This window comes from Lepidochelys olivacea (genome assembly GCF_965140295.1).
Source record: "Lepidochelys olivacea isolate rLepOli2 genome assembly, chromosome: 22".
Classification (NCBI taxonomy): domain Eukaryota; kingdom Metazoa; phylum Chordata; order Testudines; family Cheloniidae; genus Lepidochelys; species Lepidochelys olivacea.
This window is the reverse complement of record NC_140432.1, coordinates 14,615,434-14,634,086: the sequence shown is the minus strand read 5'-3', so window position 1 is coordinate 14,634,086 and position 18,653 is coordinate 14,615,434. Positions and strand designations below refer to the sequence as shown.

Genomic DNA, 18,653 nt, shown 5'->3' with positions numbered 1-18,653 from the left:
ACTGCCCCCGGTGCCCCTCCCGCCCCGGAATTGCCCCCCGCCGTGCCCCTCCCCCCCGGGTACTGCCCCTCTTCCCGGTCCTGCCCCTCCCGCCGTGCCCCTCCCAGGGTACTGCCCCCCTCCTCCCGGTACTGCCCCCCCCGCCGTGCCCCTCCTCCCGGGTCGTGCATCCCTGCGGTACCCCTCCCAGGGTACTGCCCCCCCCTGCCGTGCCCCCTCCCCCCTCGGGTACTGCACCCCTGCCGTGCTCCTCCTCCCGGTACTCCGCCGCCGTGCCCCTCCGCCCCGGGAACTGCCCCCCCCGCCGTGCCCCCTCCCAGGATACTGCCCCCCCTCCCACCACCGTGCTCCTCCGCCCCGGTACTGCACCCCTGCTGTGTTCCTCCTCCCGGTACTGCCCCCCCCCCGCCGTACCCCTCCCCCCGGTACTGCACTCACCCTGCCGGTAGGGCTCCCGCCCGTCGTGCCCCCTCCCAGGGTACTGCGCCCCCCCTCCTCCCGGTACTGCCCCCCCGCCGTACCCCTCCCCCCCGGGTACTGCACCCCCCCCGATACTGCTCTCCCCCGCCGTGCCCCCTCCCAGGGTACTGCACCCTTCCTCCTCCCTGTACTGCCCCCCCCGCCGTGCCCCCTCCTCCCGTACTGCACCCCCTGCCACACCCCCCCTCCTCCCGGTACCGCACCCCCCGCCGTGCCCCTCCCCCCGGGTACTGCACCCTCCCTCCTCCCGGTACCGCAACCCCCGCTGTGTCCCCTGCCCTGGGTTCTGCACCCCCCCCGCCGAGCCCCCCGGTACTGCACCCCCACCGTCCCCCCTCCCAGTACTGCACCCCGGTGTCCCCCTCGGTGGGGGGGTGCACCGAAGCCCCCCTTCTTCCGGATACTGCAACCCCCCCCCGCCAATTGCCCCCCTTTCCCCGGGTACAGCAGCCCCTGCCGAGCTCCCCGGCACTGCACCCCCCCGGCTCCGTGCAGTTCCCCCGGTCTCCACCGGGGGCCCCCCCTGTTCCCTCCGCTCCTCCCCGGTGCTGCCGGACACGGGCTCTCCGCTGGTGCTGCCGCCGGATCACGCCGAGTCTGCGGGAAAAGCCCCGGCTCCCGCCGGCTGCCCAGCCCGGAGCCCCGGGGAGCCGCTCAGGTAGGAGACCGGCCGCCGCTGCGGGGCCCCCGCGATGCGGCTCGGCTCGGCCAGCCCCAGCCCCGCGCCCAGCCCCGGGCTCCTGCAGCCGCTTCCAGGGGAGAGACACCTTCGTCCCCGCCCGGTTCCTCTCCCGGGCTCTGCCTCCTTGCGCCCCATCCAGCCTGCGCCCTGCCCGGAGCCCGCTGGAGCCCTACGCCCTCGCCCACTCGGACCCCTTTGTTGCCCAGCGCCTCCTCTCGGGTCCCCCACCCCCCTTGCCCTCTTCATCCCCAGTGCCCGCTGCATCGGGGCCACCTTTTGCCCTGGGGTTCAGGATCATCCCCGGGGGCCCAGTCGCCGGGGGGAGGAGGGGAGGGTAACTGGGGGAGAGGGTAACTGGGGGAGAGGGAGTCCGCATCAGAATCTACCCGGGAGGGGGATGGTGGCTAAGAAATGAAGAAGCAACTCCAGGGTCCCTGGATTAGCTGGGAGAAGAGGATGGGGGGCGGGGGGTGGAAGGGAGGAAGGGGAGACGGAAAACTGGGTCCAGTTGTGTGATCGTCTTTTTGGAAGAGGTTGGACTGCAGGAGCTGGCTGTGCCATGGCTGGGGAGGTGAGAAGCAGGCGCTGAACTCCCCCAGGGGGTAGGTCTGTGGAGTGTTTGAAATGACTCCGATTTCCACCAGATCTTTCCTAATGATCATAAAAAATGTTTAAAAAATTACCTGTTAATACAAATAGATACTGTGGAAGATACCCCCCCCCCCCCGGGACGTGATGCTATAGGGGAGAGGCGGGGCTGGGAGGATGTTCTGGAGAGGGATGGGGTTGAAGGATGAAGGGGGCCTGGAGTGGGGAGAGAGAGAAATGAATAGGTGGAAGAGAGAAGGATGGGGTGGGAGGGAGTTTTGGAAGGAGAAGAAGAAGATGCAGTGGTGGTGGGTGGTGTGGTTGGAGAAGTAAATAGTGAACGGAGGAATGGGATGGAGGCATGGCAGCTGGTGGGTGAGGGAAAGATGGATGGAGGGATGGCACGGCAGGCTAGAAATTCATGGTCACTTATGAAGAGTCTTTCAAGTGGCATCTATTTCTCTGAGCAACCACCCTTCCTCTGTGGCTGACCTGGGGGTTGTGAGCAGTGGGACACCTCCTGACACCGTCTCCATGGCAGGGCTCCTGAAAATGTCCTGATCTATATTTCCTGGAGAAGGGGTGGCCAGGAGAGCTCTCTTTCCCGCCCCTGTAGGACTCTGGCATCCTGTGTGGACTTGTAATGACTTCACAATCTAAACTGTTTTTAAAAGATTTAACCAACAGAAATGTACCATTGCATGAATGCTTCCCAACTACATTGTTATCCATTATACCATCTATTAGTCAAGGACTCTCCCACCAGCCATGGCAACAGATTATTTGTGATCACAATACTTTAGCATATCAAGAGTTGTAAATAACTGAGCTCTGTACCCTAGCCTTCAGCAAAGCTGAAACCTGAGGAGAGCAGGAATAAAGCACAGAGCCCAATTCCTGTGGGTTACCTTGACATGACTTCACTTTCCTGATATCGTGGGAAGCGCATGGTAGTTTCACAGAGTCCAGGAGCAGAGCTGGCTGAGGTGGATGCTTACCAGGTAGTTGGAAGTGGCTATTTTAGTGCCCAGAGATTGCAGGCACTGGTGTTTTTGTAAATACCTTTAGATGACTATTTTCCCAGTGTCTTTGGGTTAGGAAGATGGGGTCAAACTAATCCATAATGTCACCTCACTGGATTCAATGGAGTTACACCAGGGGTGAGTTTGTCCATGATTTCCATCTGGGATACCTCATTCTCCGTGTGTGAGAAGGTTACCTGGGAATGCAGGAGTAATCCTTGTGCAGCCCCTTGTTAATAGTGTAGCTTTGCAAGGTGCAGAGGTATTCCAAAAGCCTCCCTAGGCCCAGCTTTATTCTGCCGTAACAGAGATGCTTCATCTCAAGCATGTCCTGCAACTCTGAACGGGAGCCTTTTGGGCGGAGGGAGGGGGGGAGGATGTTTGCTGTAGATGCTGCGCATTGCTCATCATTAATCAGGTTTATTATTTTCCCAAACTGGCAGGATTCATTCCTCAAGGTCGCGACCCTCAGGAGAGTTAATCTAATATGCACACATTACTCAGTCTGGGCTTGTTTAATTTTCAGCACTTTGCTCATTTCCTGTTGAGGAGCTATTGCCTGGGCGTACGGGAGCTGTGCTTTGCCTCCAGGCCTCTAGCAGGAGGCAGTGTACAATGCCCAGGTCTTGTTGCAGTAGCATCCAGGGCAATGTCCCGTCCCTTTCCAGCCTCCAGCAGGAGCCAATGCCCACGTCCTGCAGCAACAGCATCCAGGCTAGAATTGCCCCTTCTAGCCTCCAGCAGGAAGTAGTTGCTAAGTGCCTATATCTTGTTGTAGCAGGACAGTCTCCTCTTCCAAATGCTTCAGGAGCCAGTACCTAGTGTCTATATCTTGCTGTGGCTAGCTAGCAGGGGAGAGCCTTCTATTCTTACTTCCAGCAGGAACTGGTGCCTAATACCCACAACCTGCTGCAGAATTCTCCTTTTCGAACCACTAGCAGGAGCCAAATCCCTTAGCCACCAAGGCATGTGTGTGCAGGTAGGAGGCTGCTGGTAACAAGACTTGCTATTTTTGTGCCGGGGCTTTTCTTTTGCTACATTTCACATAGGAATAGAAAAGGGCTTTGTTAGATGAATCTGCAGCTAGTCTCCTGCAGTGCCAAGGCAGGATACTTTAAAAGCTTTCTTGACATAAGACCGTTTTAACATATGCATGTTAGTGTAACTGTTGTATTTTAGAGGAACTGGCTGGCTGGGAAGAGAGGTAATGAGCTACTGAACCTTTCGCCTGCAGGCCGCTGGTTCAAATCCAGTCCAGATTAATAATGACTGAAAACTGCCAAAGTGCTGTTTGGTGGTGTGTGTGAAAAGAATTGTTTGACTTAATCTATTTCCTGGCGGACAGGCTTTTACATCACCAGACCGGACATAAATTAGTACCCCTGGAAGAAAGCAGTGGATGAATGGGCCATGGAGACCAGACTACTAAAGTTAGTGCTGGCATGGAGGAAAATTGCACTGTCAGAGCCTCCTCCGTTCTGGAGATAAAGTGGGCGTACATTGTCCATTTGGAACCTTTCAGCAGCACAAAATGAATTGCATGAAATCCTTGGAGAGAGATGTTTTAAAATGTAGTCTGTTAACCCTTTGCGTACTCGCTCCTAATACAGATCCTCTCCACCACTTCCATTTTTAGAGGCAGGTTCCATGAAAGGTTGAAAATCTTCAAAATAATGAGCCACAGGCTGAGATCAGGGAAATGCCAATTCCAGCTCCTCGGTTGGGGATTGGAAGGGAGGGAGATGCACCTGATGACCAGGGGGTGATCTGTCCAGCAAAATTTCCTCTCATCCAGAGGACAGGCCACCTGTAAAGTCTTGCTGTGTGCTGGGATTTCAGCATGTGTGCTGCAGCGCTTAGGAATGACTTCATTACTGTTGACTGGATGTTTCTTGCTGAAGATTTTCTTTACCAATGTCTGTGTGAAGAAAAACTGAGCTGTGTATGTCACTCATAGTCATGTGAACCTAAATACCCAGAAGCCAAAAAACATTTGGTGATTGGTAGGAGAGTGGTGGATAATTTAAGGGAGTTGGTCTTCAGAGAGCTCATCAAAGGAGGATCCAGGCAGTTGTACATATTACCGCCTTGGAACAACTTTGTTATCTATATACTAAAGTGTGTCAAGAGATCCCATCTGCACAATCCCATGTGCATACTGATTACGTAACCCTCTAATAGAGCAGTAGGTGAGCAATTACCTACTGAGTTAAGAATCAGCCAGGATTATGGGAAGATCCCATTTGTTGACTCTAGGCTGTATTAGTCTGGGAGGAAGAACCACAGGGTCAGTCCTTGTCCAGTAGCCTCTTTGCTATGTCCATTCCAGCCAAGTTCTGTCCCTTTGGAATCACAAGGGATGTTTCAGTCCAGTTGCTGAACGGTCCTTACCTGGGGGGAAAAACTGCTTTCTGAATGGTTAAGGGCCAGAAGAATTGAGAAGCAGGAAGGGCATCCAATTCCTCTGGCTTGATGGAAAGTTGGAAGTTTGTGTCAGGAACCCACAATGAATGTTGGCTCCTTGGGGGTGGAAAGAGATTGCCTGGGTTGGGGATGGGTCCTCCTGTCAGTGAAGAAATGGGAAGGAGAGAAAATGAGAAAGTAGAAAGAGAAGGAGCTGAAAGTGACAGAGGTGAGAAAGTAGGGAAGAGGAGTAAATACACATTTAGAATCATAGAATCATAGAATATCAGGGTTGGAAGGGACCCCAGAAGGTCATCTAGTCCAACCCCCTGCTCAAAGCAGGACCAATTCCCAGTTAAATCATCCCAGCCAGGGCTTTGTCAAGCCTGACCTTAAAAACCTCTAAGGAAGGAGATTCTACCACCTCCCTAGGTAACGCATTCCAGTGTTTCACCACCCTCTTAGTGAAAAAGTTTTTCCTAATATCCAATCTAAACCTCCCCCACTGCACTGAATCAGTTAGCATTAAGGACTGAAGTAAAGAGGAGAATTTACTTGGATAAGAAATGGATAAAATAGGCTGATTAAAATATAGGGGAAGCCAGTTGAAAGGCAAACTGTTAATTAAAAATAATATTTAAATGAGCATGTTACTAATAAGGCGAGAGGCTTAAATGGAGCCCTATCCTGTGAGGCACTGAACACCGTTAACCCCCTATCCTGCATTGACCTTAGTGAAAGGGGGTGGATTTTGAGATGGGATTTGAAAGCAGAGAGGGTGGGATAGAATGGAGGAGGGCTGCAGGCAAGGGGGAGTGGAAGTGGGCCTATCTCCCCAGTCCAGAGGGGTCGTGCTCCCGCTCTGCTTTCAATTTACTTTAACCATTGGAAGGGAGGTCATTCTGGGCTTAGTGGGCACCCGAGAAGGAGGTATGGAAGTGGGAGGAGAAGTGATGTTCATTGTCTAATGTCTGTGTAATGGACTTCTTGACTTGCTGATTAGTAATGCAGTAGCATCCAGAGGCCTCAACCAAAATTAGGGCCCCACTGTGCGGGGTCTGTACATAGAGTCCTGCCTCAAAGAGCATTCACCCTAAACAGACAAGGGGTGAGAGCGTGTTGTGATCCCCATGTTACAGATGGCAGAAAGAATGAGGTTACACAGTGAGTCTGGCAGATCTGCAGGTTGAACTTGAGTCTCTCAAGTCCTAGTCCTCTGTGCCTTAACTGCAAGACTGCCCTGCTTCTCAGGTTGTTTTCCCAGAATCCTTGCCTCTCTTCTTATCCCCTAGTGACAAAAGAACCGCAAGAGAGCAGCTGCCTTTGGCAGTTGGATCCCATGAATGCAAGAGCGAGTGCTGGGTTGTGTGTGTGGGACTGCTGGTTATGGTGTATCCTGGTTTGATAGGGGAACAAAGTCCTGAAAGCCAAAGGGCTGATTCGCAAGAGGTGCTGAGCACCTTCCTCTCCCATTGACCTAAGCTGGAGTTGTGAGTGCTGAGCACATATAAAAATCGCACCCCAGCTTTCTTAAGCTGCTAGATAGAAGGCCGTAAGCCCCTACATTAGCCTTTTCAGAAGTGCCTCCATTCCATGCTGGGGGCTTCTCACAAAATGTTCAGCTGTCTATGCTAACCCAGAGCTTCAACTGGGGAGCAACTGTAATTCTTGTCTAAGAACAGCATAACTGGTATCTCCTAGACTCAGTGGGTTGAGAGAAATCTGTGGAATATTGGTGATTCCTTGCTGAAGGGAATGGGAAACTCAGTTATCCGAATGGGGAATTTCTGTATTCAGAAAACAGACTCCAGATACTATCGTAAGGTTATTCCTGTGCAGAGGAGGCCACGGAGTCCAATTTATTTGGTTATAAGTCCCTGTTAGTGGAAATATTAATATAATTCTAGGAGTGCAGCATTGGGGATCAGCTCAGAACAATAAAGAACTTGGTGTGTTCATATAGGTGAAAAGTTTCAAAATCTGATGGAACCTAATTAACAGTTTTAACTACCCCAATATTAACACACTGTCTGGTATGTTGGGCCTGGATTGGAGGAACAATTTATGGCATTAATAAACAGCTGCTTTTTAGAGCAGCCTGTTTTGGTACCTATGGTAACTCTTGATTTAGCTTCTTGTAATAGACAAGAATGTGGATTTAGCAGCTCTGTTGGCGAGTGACCATGGCACGATTGTATTTTATGTAATCGTGAGTGACTCCCTTAGGGATAAAGCAATGATGGCAAACTATAAAAGGGCAGTTTGAAAATGTTGAGGAAATTGGTTGACTGGAGGCTGATGGGAAAAGTGGAGAAACAGACCAATGTTAAGCCTCCCACAAGCAGCCCAAAGAGTTATTTAGGGACGTGGCAGTCGAGGTACTGAAGCTTTGTAGATGTCAGAGAACAAAAAAAAACCCACAGGCAAATAGAAAGCTGCAGAGTTGGCATGAAGAACACTGAGCATCGCTGTGGTACTTTCCCTGCACTCCTTGCAAAGTAATTTACAAAAGAGGGTGAGTGTCTTTCTCCCCTTTTTACACACAGTGAAATGGGAGCACAGAGAGGTGAAGTGACTTATTCAAGGGAAGCGAGCCAGTGAGAGAGGTAAAATCAGATTGGATGTAGGAGTCCTGACCTGCAGTCCCTCTCTTATTAGCTAAAAGAAAAGGAGTACTTGTGGCAGCTTAGAGACTAACAGATTTATTTGAGCATAAGCTTTCGTGAGCTACAGAAAACTTATGCTCAAATACATTTGTTAGTCTCTAGGGTGCCACACGTCCTCCTTTTCTTTTTGAGAATACAGACTAACACCGCTGCTACTCTGAAGCCTGTCTTATTAGCTAGTTACTCTGCCACAAGTGGGCCAGTTTATTAGGCCTCGAAAAAGGCATTCTCGTAGAGTAGAAAGCTCGCCTGAAGACCGTAGACTGGAGTGCAAGGGCAATGCCAATGGTGAAGAGAGGTAAGAGTATGGACCAGATCAAATGACAACATCAGTGCAGCTAAGTCAGTTGAAACCAGCTGCAGATCTGGCCCTATATATGCAGTGGTATGGAGGAGACTAATACAAAATTCGGGGAATACATTAAAAGGCTGCAAAGGTGACTGTAGCCCCTAGGGGCAAAAGTTTGTGCAAGGAACAATGGAAGAGGAAAATGAAGGGAGGAGGTGGGTGGAGGGGAAGTACAAGGATTCCTTTGCATCTGGATGCTGGAGAAATTCCCATTCACAGGAAATTAACAGCTAGGTGAGCTCTCTAAAGAGGAAGTAATGGAGCGACTTGAGAAACTTGGGTGCTGTAAATCAGCAGGACCCTGATGGTTCATCTGAGGGCTCTGTGGGAAATAAAGTGTGAAATAGCAGAGATATTAACATGGCTCTGCGGTATTAACTTGAAAGTGGCAATTCTTCCTGAGGCTAGAAGGATACTGTTGTGGGGATCGGCTCCATGGAGCCAATGGCATTGCAGCAGGGATGACTTTGGCCCGTGATGCCTTTAAAAAGTAAAATAAAAACAGAAGTTCCAGGAAATTAGCCCAGTGAATCTCATTTCTGTTCCATGGCAACTGACAGTCTAATGAAGGCTCAAATACTTGGATCTGCCGAACCTGCACAGTCAAACCAACATGGACAAGGGCGGAAATCTGTCCCTTTAACCTGGTAGAGATTACGGGGCAAGTTAATGAAACAGGAGAGCTGATGATGACCCAATTGACACAATTTATTTGGATTTTCATCCAGCTTTCCATTATGTCCTTCATAAGAGACTATTAAAGGAGATAAATAATAGAGTGGGGCAAATAAATAACCACAGGTTAAGGGGCAAAGTCTGGTGGTGGTTTAACTAGGTAAGTAACAGAAAATGAAGCTGTAATGGGAGGCTGCTGCTCAGAGGGCAAAGAGGTTATTGGTGGGTGGGAGCGGGGTCCTTGCATAGACACTGGAGCTGTTTATTATGTTTAATGATTCGGAGGAGGAAGTGGACCAGAGATGGGGTAGGAGACAATTTTGCTGTTGGAAAGAACTCGCTTTGGTTACTAAACGCTGAGGAGATTTCAGAGGCACAGCCGCTAGATAGAAGCACATCAGGGGATTGGTCAGCACGCTGGCAGCTGGGATTTAACTGGAATAAATGTGCAAAGTAATGCACGCTGGAAAAAGCAGTCTGAATCTTCTCTCCCGGAGGCAGGCAGGCTGTGAATCTGTGGGATCTTCCGAGGAACAGAGAGACATAGGAACAATCGGAAGATAACCTGTTCTGCATGCAGTCGTAGTTTAAAAGGCAAATAGACTGTGTGGGAGCACTGTGAAAGAAAGTTAGCATGGAAAGAGATTCTGACCTTGCAGCAGATGGCCTCATCTGAGCTAATCTTGATAACCGGGGGCAGAGCAGATATTAACAAAGCCTAGAGGACAGCAGTAAAGGGGGGAGACAGTAGCATCTAGTGAATAGAGCACTGGATTAGAAGTCAGGAAATGTGGGTTCTGTTTGTGGCTCTGCCAATGGCCTGCTGGCTGACTTAGGGCAAGTCACGTCGCCTTCCTGTGCCTCAGTTTCCCCATCCATCATCTCTTCCTTGGTAAAGAGTAGAACCATGCAAACGACCGTTCTTTGTTTTTGGTTCTCTGGTAGTTCAAAAAAGAAAACAAAAGAAAAGAAAAGTTCCGGTTGGCCCAAACCGAAAAATTTTTGGTGACCCAAAACGATGAAGAAGAATACGTATGCCAAAGTTTTGGTTTGATTTCAAGTGTTTTTAATCTTTTAAATCAAACGGAAGGAAATTTTCAACCGAAGTCGTGTTGGACCGAAAAATCAAAACCTTTAAAAAAATGTTGCAACGTTTTGACTTTTCCGATCTTTTATTCTTTTTATAAATATATGAACAATTCGCTGAAACCTTTCGGTGATGCTGAATCTGTGTTTTTTCCCAGGGAAAAGAGAAAAGTTTTAGCCAAAAAAATGGATCTCTCTACAGTAAAGAACGTTGAGCTCTGTGGTTGCCCTAGGTATTAGGAAGGGAATTCCCCACCCAAAGACCACCTACAGCGTTGCAGACAGGTCGATACATGGCTGAGGAGCACCAGAGGGTTTCCTCTGGCACAGCAGAGACTTGGCACTGCAAGAATCAGGATGCTGTGCTTGATGGGGTGCTCTGTTAGTACTTAGGGAGTTGACAGTAGTATGACAAATCCCACATGTCTTTTCCAGTGTTCACTCCCAACCTTGGTTTCTGCATAGTGTGAAGCTTGCAGGGGAGGAGAGGTAATGGTGCAGAAAGCCAACAGGTGAGTCCTCTGAAGCAGTGAACAGGACAACCAGATGTGTGTTTAAGAGGAGACTCTTGGGACTGCTCCCCTAAATGGTTCCGAAGATAATGCTTTATCTCCAGAAACATGGGGGATTTATACAGCTTTTACATTTTTTTTTTCTCCTGCTCAGCTGCAAATCCCCATATCAGATCCCGGCCAGGTGATGGGTTGGAGTTGCAAGGCTTATTCTGCAAAGAAGCAGCTGCATAATGTAATTTCCAGCCCATGTCTCAACTGAGCACCCAGTGAGCCATCCAGCATGCGGGGATTTGCATCTCTACTGAAATCAAGCTGCTTTAAAGTCTGCGGAATTGATTTGCATCCTTCATGAGGGAAAGAGCCAGACATACACTTTTCCCCCCTCTTCCATCTTTCCTCCCTTTTTAGTGTATTTGGTTAGCTTAGCATCCAGCACAGTGATGTGGAAATAAAGCAAAAAAGCTTTGTCTTGACTTCATTTCATACGTATGTCTCTATGCATAAATAGGGAGCGTATATCACATTGGCAGTCCCTAGCCAGGCTAGAGTTAATGGAACTGCTGCTGTAACCTTATAAACCCTGCTTCTCAAAGGTTTACAACGAGTCTGCAAAAATTCATTCCAGGCACAAACGAGTCATGCAAGGTTTCGGCCCCCCCTTGAGCAGAAAGTCATCATAATACAGATTTCCCACCCACGGTTGCTTGGGCATTCACCACAGTTCAGTGAGGATTTTACTGCTTTTCAAAGGTGGCTTTTCCGTCCTGTCATTGTCATGGGATTTGGCATCAAGAAACAACAGGAAGCAAATGGATCGGTCCATTCATCATCGTGAGGAATACTTACAGATGGATGCGTCTCGCACACCATTTATGTCGGGGAAGTCACTCCAGACTGACACTGGGGCAAAGGAGGGGAGCCTCTGGCCCTTACATCTCCATTTTTTGTGGAATTTTGGGGTGCCCAGCCTAAACTGTCATGGGCCTAGGTTGCCACCACTGATGTGCAAAAGACCCAGGATATCTGGGGTGACCCTGAGTCCATAAAATTGATGAGCTGGCAGCGTGTACTGAGCAGCCTTGCAGATTTCCTGGGACAGCTGTCTTAAAAACAAAACAAAACAAAAACCCGAATCCTGGGAATGGCTACCCTAGCTGGGCCTGATTTTCAGAGGTGCTCAGTGTGACAGATGTGGTGAACGCCAGCGTATCTGGAGACTATCGAAGCCGCTGCATAAATGTTATCTGGGTAAATGCTACCTGTATCTCTGTGAGCCACGGTCTGTATGCTGGCTGGTTGAGGGGGTTGCTGAGCTCCGTCCAGAAACTAGAATTAACGGTCAGTAATTACTGCTTATCATCCATGGGATAGGTAAACAGCTCCAGAGAAGGAGCACCTGCTGGGATGAATTTCATAGACTGGTTGAAACCAGAGTCAAGAGATCCAGGAAGCAAAGAGCTGGTGATATAAAGGCCCAGGGTCAAATGCTTAATGGGGACCCCTCATTTTGGTCCAGCAAACTGACATGGACTGTTAACCAAGAGAGGCAGACCCTGCTGAAGGGTCAGGGTCCCCAGAGGAAAGACTGAGGGACCTCTGGTAAGCTTAAGTATACGTGTAGACCTTTTGTTGCTTGTTTTCAAGCAGACCGCAGAGCGGTTCAGAGCTTCAGTTTCCTCAAAACTGTGACACTAAGCAGTGAGAACTCCAGTCTCAGTGGGACATGCAGGTGCTCAGCACCTCTGAAAATGAGCCACCAAGGTCTGTAAAGTTTGGGAACCAAGAAATCCAAAATCATTATATGTTGACCTCGGTGTTTATTCCAAGCTTCAGAACTTCAAAGCCCTGTACAAACCTTAACTAAGGAATTTTCACAACTCCCCTGTAAGGCGGATAGGTCCGAGATATTAGCCCCTCGACAGGTGAGGCACAGAGTGATTAAAATATAATCCTACTCTGGGAAACGCCTGTGTAAAATAGACCAGTTGAGTGGTGTCTCGATAACTCCAGAACAAATTTGCTCAGTTTACAAGTAAAAAGATGTTGCTGGGTTTTTGATCTCTCCCCCCTCCCTCCGACATGCTGCCAGCCCTGTAGCCTTGTCCTGTGTCCATTTGGTTCGAGCCCCATTGCTGGTAAGCGTTCTCTCCCAGGGTTGTGCTGGTTCTGTCATGATAAACACTCAGTTTTAGCACTAAACGCAGCAGCTCTTACGTGAGAGGTAATATTCACCCCTCTACAAGCTCATTTCCCTTCCACAGAAAATTGCAACCTTTTGTTGAAAACCAAAGAATTTTTGCTTTTCCAATGAACAGTTCAAATTTTTGGAGGAAAACGGACCATTCTGCAAAAAGAAAAACAAAAATTCGAATGGAAATTTTTTGACCGGCCTCACTCCCCCGTTCAGAAAGCATCACCAGCGTCCCACTTACACCCTGGTTTGAGAGTTAAAGGAGGATTCACATAGACTCATGGAGCTTATGGTCAGAAGGGACCACCAGATCATCAATCTGACCTCCTGTCTATCACAGGTCACCAACGCCTTGTGCTGGCTCTCTGTGTTGGGATGAATTTCACCCAAGATGGCTAAGGAGGAGCCATAGTCTCTTTCGATGGTAGAGCAATGCTTTAAGTGACTTACCTAGAGCAATTCACTGAGCTGATGGCAGAGCTCAGATTACAACTCTATAGTTCCTGGGTCCTGGCTCTACAGGAGTTCCTGTCGTGCTCCCTCCTTATTCCTGTTCTTCCCATTGCACAAGCTGGTCGCTTGTTCCAGAGAGCCTGTGTGGGGGGCCTAATTCATCATTGTCCTCGACCTTGCATTCTCATTTACACTAGTGGAAAGCTGGAGTGAAACACAACCAGGTTAGAAAAAGAGCATTTTACACCCACGTTGCACTGGTTGTGAGAGTAAACTGCTCTTTAATCTAGCAGAGAAAGGCATAAATATGGCCTGTCCTTGTAATGGACCGAGACATACACAAGAGAAGCATCAAAAAGAGGCTAGGTAGGTGTATCCTTTTTAGTGTACTTGGAGGAGGAGGGCTCCCTAGCCAGCAAGCCAGAATCTTTAGTCAGGTTCTTCTGAATATTAACTTGATCCTGACTAAGTAATAAGTATGTGCAAGTGAATATGTTAATGTTTTATTGGAGCTTTGCCTGCTGAAAAGAAAAGTGAAAAGACAAAGGCATAAAAAGACCCATGGCTGGAAGCTGAAGCTAGACAAATTCAGGCCGGTAATAAGGCACACATTTTTAACAGTGAAAGTAATTATCCATTGGCAGAGTTTACATAGGGAATACGGTGGATTCTCCATCCCTTGCAGTCTTTAAATCAAAGCTGGATCTCTTTCTAAAAGATCTGCTATAATTCAATCAAAAGTTCTGGACTTGATGCAGGAACTGCTGGGTGAGGTTCTCTGACCTGGGGTTATACAGGAGATCATAACGGTGAAGGTCCCTTCTGCCCTTAAAAATCTGTGAAAACCTTCAAAATGTGACCCAAGCGTAACTGACGCAAGTGATGTTTGCCTGAGGTTGCAGAGAGCTTGAAACCCTAGCTCTGAGATCTGACATGCCCTGTCCACTTCAATGGGGGCTGACTGAGATGCTAGTTGAATATTAGCAGTCTAATTAAACATCAAAAGATAGGCCTTTATCAACACATGGTGAGGGCTCAGATTTCAAATCTGGAAACATAGCCTAGGGTGAGAATCCTGTGGCAGTAGAAGTTTGATGATGGGCTCTGGAGAGAGCTGGTTTTCTGTGAACTGGGCTGACGTGCCTGTGTGTTATAATTCCTGGCAAGCATTAAACAAGATTTTAATCTTCTCAGTCACTGCTTGCTTATTGAAGAAGGTTGCAGCCAATACAAATGTAAACAAAACTGTCTGGATATTTGTTTATGTAACAGATCATTAAAAACTCTGTGAAAAATATCTTGTTCTGGTCTGTTAGCTAATTAATCTGCATTTTAAGAATTGTCTGAAGACATATTTTGCAAGCTAGTCCATTGAGCTGCTGCTTATCCAGTCAATAATCCCCATATTTAATAGTCCCACAGAATGTATTTCTATAATGTGTTGCAAACAGTTCAGAAAGTTGCATCTTTTCTGTTTTAAGATGTCAACATTCATCACATTTTCTATGACAGATTATTACTATCAATGGAAAAATTCAGAGTCATTAGCTTTCAACTGCTAATGCTAAGACTAGGGATAGAGAAGTCCCAAAAGCAAACCCATGGGTCTCAATACTTCCGAACGCTGAATGTGTTTGCAGTTCAGAGCTGGATCCAGTTCCAGATGTTCTGGTTTGAGCCTGTAAAATTCAGGCAGTGGTTGTCTCAAACTCCCCACCTGGATGACAGGTGCTGATTCTGCTGGAAAAGTGTTTTTTTCTGACTCACCTGAGTCAGGTGGCTCATTATCCCATGGATATAAGTGAAGTGGTAGTAAGTCTCTGGGGAGAGATGATTGGGGGGAGGCTGAGCAGCCCAGAGAGGAACTCTGGGAGCTGCCAAGCCAGGATGGGAGGTTTGAGATAAACTTTATCTTCCCAAAAAGCAGCTGAACGTGGGCTCCCAGTGGAATGTGGTGGCTAAGTGAGCAAATGCTGTTCCTGGCTGTGTAAGCAGGGGAATATTGACTAGAAGTAGGGAGTGATACTGCATATAGCAGTAGTCAGACAATACCAGAATATTGCATGCAGTTCTGGTGTCCATACTTCAAAGGGGATGTTCACAACTTGGAAAGGGCTTACAGAAGAGCTACAAGAATGATTTGAGGTCTGGAAAGCCTGTCTTACAGAGACTGAAGCTCCATTTATTTAGCTTTTCAAAGAGATGGTTAAAAGGAGACTTGATTGCAGTGTGTAAGTACCTACATGGGGGAGATATTTTTGATAGTAGAGGGTTCTTTCATCTAGCAGACAACGTCAGAACACGATTGTCACTGAAAGCTGAAGTGAGACAAATTGAGGCTAGCAATAAGGCACCCCTCCCTCTTTTTTTTTACAGTGCAGGCAATTAACCATGGGGACAATTTACTGGGGGATATGATGAATTCTCCAGTGTTTGAAATCTTTGAATCAAGATTAGATATCTTTCTCAAAGAGATGCTCTAGCATCCCCAGAAGTTATGGGCCTGACGCAGGAGCCACTTGGTGAGATTATCTGGCTGTAATATTCAGGACATCAAACTAAACAATCATCATGGTCTTAAAAGTCTATGGATTTCTTTATTAATAAAGTCAAACTCCAGGGAGGGACTGGCTGGTGTATATAGAACATCTTGGAAAAGATTTTCACAGGGTCCATCTCTAGCTGCCAAAGAATTGAATGAAACTCAGGCATATGTCTCCACTGTATTGTAAACCTTGGTCCGGGCTTGTGGACTCGTTTCTCAGCCCAAGCATTAGCATCCACACTGCATTGTAAACCTGGGTTTACAGTTGCTGCTCCTGAGTCTCTCAGCCATGCTAATGCATCCATACTGCACTATGCAGACCTTCTCACTTGGATCTGCAGTTTGAGCTGCATCCATACTGGAAAATGAGGGGACCCAAGCCACAGCGGGACTTAGACTCTGACCCACCCCCTAAGATCTGGGTCCCAGGTGCTTGCTGACATGAGTCAGACTGATGTGCTTGTGGACTGAAGTGGCACTTGGGCTCAAACTTGGTTTAGTCTGCAGTGTAGACATACCTTAAAAGTGCTCAAACAATCTGTTTTATTAAAGGGCCCTCAGCACTGTAGTATCTTAGAGCACACTGAGTATTTACCCTCACCACGTCCCGGGCTATTACCTCTGTATTTCTTACAGATATGGGAATAAGGCCCAGAAAGACTAGGCCCAGAGCCTCACAGGTATTTAGGTGCCATTGAAATCAATGGGAGTTAGATGCCTAATTACCTTGGGTGGTTCTAGGCCTATGTGACTTGCCCAAGGGCATGCAGGATATCTGTGGCAGAACAAGAATTGCACCTGGCTCTTCAGGGTACCAGGCCAGTGCCTGACCCACAATCGGAGGATCATAAAAATGCAGAGCGGGGAGGGACCTCAAGGAGTGACCAAGTCCAGCCTCCTGCACAGAGGCAGGGCTGTGTAAACCTAGATCACCCCAGGCAGGTGTTTGTCCAACCTGTTCTTATAAACCTCCTGTGGTGGGGATTCCACAGCCTCCCTGGGAAGCCTAGTCCAGAGCTTAACTCCCCTTAGAGTTACAAAGCTTTTCCTAATATCTAACCTAAATCTCCCTTGAAAAAGCCCATTACTACTTGTCCTGCCTTCAGTGGACACAGAGATCAGTTGATCACTATCCTCTTTATATCAGCCCTTAGCATGTTTGAAGGCTGTTACCGGGTTCCATGCCTCTGGAGCCCCATTGCCAGCCTGGTTTTGCCAGCTCAAGATGTCCACCACCCACGTTTCTGGGTGCTGAGCCTGGATTCCAAAGCTTTGGCTGAGTCCCCCAGCTGACCGCTGCAGGGAGGTGGCTAAAGGCGTGGGTTTTTTTTTTTATTTGTGTTGTTGTATCACATAGGAGGCCTGGTCGTGGGCATGGACCCCATTGCTACCTACAAACATAGAATGAAAAGACAGTCCCTGCCCACACCTTACCTGCTCTTGTGATGGCCTCTAAGCATTTTGTTCAGGCAGATTCAGACCTACAGATGCCCCTCTAGGGAACTAATCTGTAACCACTGACTGGTGTCATTACACATATCACTGTTTTGTATCCACACCTATCGCACATAACTTGGCAGTCTGTGTTATTGCATCATGAGAGTGTTCGGATAAAAATAACGAGCTGTTCACTTCCCCACCCCCCTTCTAGCCTTCTTAGAGGGAGGTGCTTAGAAAGGCTCCCATGGATTGAGGTGGTTCTGATTGGATCAGACCGCCCCCTCCCTCGCACACCTGATAAACCAGCTGTTAGAGGTTCAAAGCTGCTACAGAACCTCCAGCAGATGCCCGCACAGAAACAAAGGAGGCTGGAAATGCAAATCCCTCATGCTATCACTCAAGACGTGTTTAGCAAATGCAGGGAAGGAGATTAAGCAGCATCGTTATTGTTCCGTCAGTGGCTGGTGTGTTAAGTACAGCATGCAGTTCATTTGGGGAAGTTACTTTTTCTTGCCACTGTGTTTCTCTGTCACCCCTGCCCAACAGAGCCATGCAGAGGTGGTGAGAGGGACAGCCCAGGACTGTGTGGTATCTTGTGAGCCTCAAGGCTGAGACTGCACATGGGTTCAGCGTGATAAATCCAGGCCAGAGGTTTCACAGCTTGACTCTCTGTCCTATCCAACTGTGACACTTGCTTTGCAGATTTCACAGCAGGGCTCGAGGGCCCCAGGCCAGATGCTGCAGAGCTGGTCTCTCAGTGGTGCTGTAGTGGCTTGTTGAGCGTGTGTGGAAGGGAGCAAGGTGATGGGTAAGGATTCCTCACCATCCTTCCTCCCTGAGCATGGAAACTGATTCAGGGAATGGGAGAGAGCTTCTGCCAGCCCAGGCTAATCTCTCCCACTGCTGAAACAATTCTCCTGGATGTTGCTAGCCCATAATTGTTGGGGATGCTGGAATAAGCACCACCCTTTTCACAGCTGCCATGTAGTAATGTGTGGTGGGTCCTTGATGTACAACACATCCACGATCTAGTTTTGTTTTGTTTTTTTCCCCACTGGAATAACAAGGGAGCATGATCTTTCCTGGGTCCAGGAGCTGGGGTTGGAATACAGTAACAGTGGAGACAGGATCCTCTCCCCGCACCCTTGTCTTCATCTGACTGCAGATGGCATGTGTCTCCCAGCTAGATTCTCCTGCAGCAGCATCTTTAAATCAAGTGTATTTATGTAATGAACTTTGTCTACAGGCTATCATCAGAACTTGAAGCTGCAGCTTTCAGCAACAATACAGAGATGACAGCCCCTGGAGCTAAAGGAGTAATTTCATTAGTCATTGCTGGTAGTGGTAGTAGGCTGTTATCTTTTAGTGGCCCAGCCACCTGGGGAGGGGGTGTGGCTGAGGAACAACAATACACACTTCCCCTGTGTTTGTGTCTGTGTAACTATTACGCTTCCTGGACCCTTCTTTATGCAATAAGATAATATTATTATTTTGCATTACAGTAGTGCTTAGAGTCCCCTGTCAAGATCAGGGCTAAGTTAGCTGCTGCACGTACACA

At 48.4% G+C, this 18,653-nt stretch overlaps 1 protein-coding gene across 3 annotated transcripts in view; it reads left to right on the top strand.

The window, feature by feature from the left end:
* Positions 1–1,003: 1,003 nt before the first annotated feature.
* Positions 1,004–18,653, top strand: part of GRIK4 (glutamate ionotropic receptor kainate type subunit 4) — a 303,965-nt gene continuing 286,315 nt past the window's right edge. For all 3 annotated transcript variants that reach the window (XM_084611846.1, XM_084611848.1, XM_084611845.1), the window contains exon 1: positions 1,004–1,138. The gene's annotated coding sequence lies outside the window, so the exon portion shown is untranslated. The remainder of the gene's footprint in view (positions 1,139–18,653) is intronic.